Below are 4560 nucleotides of genomic sequence, written 5' to 3' on the forward strand. Positions count from 1 at the left end.
AATTTAACGTTTAGATCTTGTACATAATCGATGTATCGTATTAGCGGCTAGATCCGTAACGGGTTCCTACATATACTATGTTTCCTACAGACTACAAAGGATACACAACATCATATATAGATTAGAAGATGCACAATAAACATATTATATCATTGCCAATAATCTTATTATACCATTCATAACCCATAAGCTCCTTACACAACCTATACAAATTTACCTACACCACTAAAAATGTTTCCTACATTATAAAATGCAGAATGTAATGAAGTCCTACGTATAATCCCAACAAAATTTATATATATAGTTAGCAAACTACATATTTTATTGTTTATATCCTAAATAATGATTTTATATGACAATCCCATGATTTGGTAAGTGATCATTATTGTTTAAGCTTCTTGGTGTTCTTTACTCCACATACCGAAAGAGAATTTGGTGGAACATCAAATGAACATTGCATGAGGCATTAAACGGGGAAACGGAGATTAATATACGCTTTCATGGGTCTACACTCAAAAGACGTATTAACCCTTTTGAATTTAAAAAGTATTATAATAAAGTCCTAATAATTACTAATTTGCCATTTTCGTTGTATACCATTGATTAAACACAATCAATGGTTGAGATCTATTTCTCGCACTTCTCGCGATAAAATCACTTCTCGTATGAACCATCTCCTATATATATATATATACTAGTTTGTATCCCCCGTATTACAGGGGTTGTGTTTCTTTTTCGTGTCTAATATTTATATTTATTAGATTTTAATTTTTTTTATTGTAAGATAGTTAATAATTTACTTAGGGTTTGATGATGAAATGGGTTCACAAATAAATGAGATATTATAACCCGTTTAAAAGCTATGGGTTTGGTGAGACCCATGACCCGCTTATTTTTTTCTTATTACTACAAAACCGTTTCTTAGTATAAATAATATATATATATATATGGTTAGTATCATTTGAGAACTCCAAAAAAGTTAAGAACTTCTAGAAACTCATAAGAAACAAACATTTTTTTAACTTTTTTCATATATTAACATTGTTTAAGACTAGTTTTACCATATTTTATATATAAATTTGTTATTACATATACAAATCACAAGTTTACATATATGTAAAATTTATATAATAACAAATTTACATATATGCAGAAAAAAGTTTAGATATGTGCAAAAACTAATTTTCATAATTGTTATCGTAATTATAGATATAAAAGTGATAAAACTACACTCAAATAACAGTAGCATACAAAATTTTTTTATAAAAAACGTTGATTTTCAAGGGTTCCTTCAAGTTTTTAAATAATTTAAGAGTTCTGTAATGATACTAATCCTATATATATATATATATCTTAAAAAAATTGAATATTAATTTTTAGTATATCTCAATTTTATAGGATTTTCATATCAAATATCTGGTAAAATTAAATTTTAATATAATGAGATGTTATAACCCGTTTAATGTTATCTGGATTTGGTGAGACATATACCCGTGAATTCGGGTCAAATATATGAGAATTCTTCATTTACAAATAAAACAATCTGGTGGCTTGAGAGAATATAAGAAGTAATCAGAGAGCTTTTAAAGGTTTCGTTTATATATATATATTTAAGATTAAAATTCTTAGTTTTATAGTTTTTCTTTTCTTTTTCTTTTCCTTTTTCTTTTGCATGCAACATGTATTTTAATTTATTTACATCCTCATATGTTGTTTTACATTATTCGTTTATAATATTTATATATTTTTTAAAATTTTATTTTTATTTATTGTAAAGAAGTTAATAATATACTTAAACTTTGATGATAAATGAGTTTCATAAATAAATAAGATGTTATACTGGTTTAAAAGTTATCTGGGTTTAGCGAGACCCATTACCCGCTTATTTATTTATTTTAGTATAAAATTGTTTCTTAATTATAAATAATATCTTTTTTAAAAGGATGGATATTAATTTTTAGTATATTCCTATTTTATAATATTTTCATACCAAATATTTGATTAGATTTATTTTTAATATAATGAGATGTTATAACCTATTTAAGGGCTATCTGGGTTTGGTGACACCCATACCCATGAATTAGGGCCAAATGCATGAGAAGTCTTCATTTAAGAATAAAGCAATCTGGTGGCTTGAGAGACTTTAAGGAGCTTTAGTTTATATATATATATATATGGTGCAGTTACTGTACGCTAATGCCTTAACGTACGGTAGGTACGCGAGACGCTCAAAGGCAAAAACCTAATACGCTCAGAAAACTTACACGCTCAGCAAAACGCTCAAAAAACGGTCTTCGTGAAAAAAGTGAAAAATTGATCGATTAACTATCTAAAACTGTTTTTTTCGGAGAACAAATGATTGATTGGATATGTATTGACGATTCCGAGATGTTTGGATGTGATTTCATGGATCGATTCGTAAAAATGGATTCGCGTACGTTAATTTACGTTAAGGATTAGTGTATTAGATCTTTTCAATATATATATATATATATATATATATATACGTGTAACGACCCGACACGAAAAATATTTATTTTTGAGGAACCTCATATTTCATCGGAATGAAACATAACGTGAAGTTTCATGTCATTAGAACCTTGTTTGGGTCATCTTTTGAAAATCATTAGCTATAGGCTTCGAAGACCCCAGTAATGACATGACACAAAATAGATTTTATTTTTTGGGAACCTGAAGAGGTAGTTCCCAGCAGAGCCCAGTTGGACCCGCAAGACTCACCTTGAAGAGGGACGTCTGCGCAAGGACCAACTGGTTCCGCAGGACCCACCATGCTCAGAGATGAAGACCTTACGCGCAGTACGCCAGCTGTTCCCGCAGAGAAAGCCTCCCAATGGTGAAGTACCCCGCCTGTCCCCGCAGCTGCGGATACAAGCCATCAGGGAAGGCTACCCGCACTAATAGCAAGGCTACACGCACAAGGCACTAACTCTCAAATAATTCAGTGTCACCTGAAGGAATGAGCAAGGCAGGAATACTCCCGCCCAAATGAGCCAGTCCGTATGCTTCTGGAAGATCTTTTGTACTATACCTGCCAAGGTATGGACAAAATAGACAAGATCTGACCAAAGCAGCCCATGAACCAATCACAGGGTGACAGCTCACCGACAACAGTACGAGGAGCATGCTCTAGTACTGTTTGTCACTATTAGCCGCTGCCTACTTACCAACCATTGTCGTGGCACGCACATAGCCTGCAGTTGGTGGAAAGGGAACAGTACACAGCCGGCCTTGTCACTATCAGCCGCTGCCTACCCACCGACCAGCATGGCACGTGCGTAGCCCATAGTTGGTAGAACAAGAATATTATACAGCTGGCTGTACCTGCTTGGAAACCTACCTTCGGCTATAAATACTCCAACACCTTGGAAATGTATGATCTTCTTGTATCTTACCTTCACTGGCTATTTCTCTCAATATATACTTATATTCAGAGCAATCTAGTCTGATTCTCACGCCGGAGGGTGGTCACAAGGAGGAACCCCCCTTCTCAGTGACGAGCTCACGGTGTCTGTTTTGCAGGTCATCTGAAGAACATCCTTCTTTGCCGGACCTAACCCTCGTGGGAAACATTACTTAACCCCCAGATTATCCATAATCTACCCGGGGTCACTTAGTGTTTCTTCATTTACGTTTGTTAATTTATTTTTGGATGAATTGATGCTTTATACTTCGTTTTTTTGGCTTAATTTGTGTTCATTTTATGCGTTTTTGTTCATAAATATATATAAAAGTCAAATGAATCATGCATGTGCGTTTTACAAGACGCACTTGTTTGTATATAATAAATAAAATGTAGAAATCATCATCAGTTATATATATATATATATATACACTAGCTAGTTATATATATAATATATACCACCAAGACATCTCCAAGCTTTGTTTTGTCCTCATCACGCATGGCCCGTGCATTTAGGGAGGCTGCCCCTTGAGCTTTGGCTGCCACGCCACCCGGTATCAGTTGCATACGACCAGTTGCACGAACTTCTGCTGCTTGTATAGCGGCGGCATCACTCTGTTCAACTGGTTTCTCTGAAGCAGATAAGGCAGCAGTCTCTAGTGCTTCTCCTATCGTAACCAGATCATCTTCACTGCTTTTTCTCACAGCAGAGGACTGCATGACGGCTGCTTCTTGTGGGGTGATGGGTTGACTGCCCAACTCTCCCGACACATCGCCGTATTTGATAGGTCGTCGTGGTTGTCCCTGGCTCATTGCTAGCTAGCTTAAGTCAGTTCATATGAATGAGAATGATGATGACTATGAGACGTGTATATATACATTTTTATATTTGATATTCCTTGATGACACGTGGAGAACAAGGGGCGTATGCACTTCATTTTGAGGCTTGCTACGTGTCAATTATCTACATGCATTTTACTGCTTACTAGTTAACTCACCTAGTCACGAGAATGACTTCTATTGATATTATTAAAAAATGAACTATTTTTCAACGGACACAAACAAAACAAACAAAACTCTTTTGATTTTGATTATTATAATTGTTCTTTTTTGCTTTTATATATATATATATATATTGC

General features: G+C 34.1%; 1 pseudogene; it reads right to left on the minus strand.

Annotated features, from left to right (window-relative positions):
* Positions 1–217: 217 nt before the first annotated feature.
* Positions 218–4244, minus strand: LOC143592545 (late embryogenesis abundant protein 47 pseudogene; annotated as a pseudogene).
* Positions 4245–4560: the final 316 nt, after the last annotated feature.

Source organism: Bidens hawaiensis, unplaced genomic scaffold, assembly GCF_021521415.1.
Source record: "Bidens hawaiensis isolate Kalapana, Puna unplaced genomic scaffold, B.hawaiensis_p1.1 tig00041040_1, whole genome shotgun sequence".
NCBI classification, from domain to species: Eukaryota; Viridiplantae; Streptophyta; class Magnoliopsida; order Asterales; family Asteraceae; genus Bidens; species Bidens hawaiensis.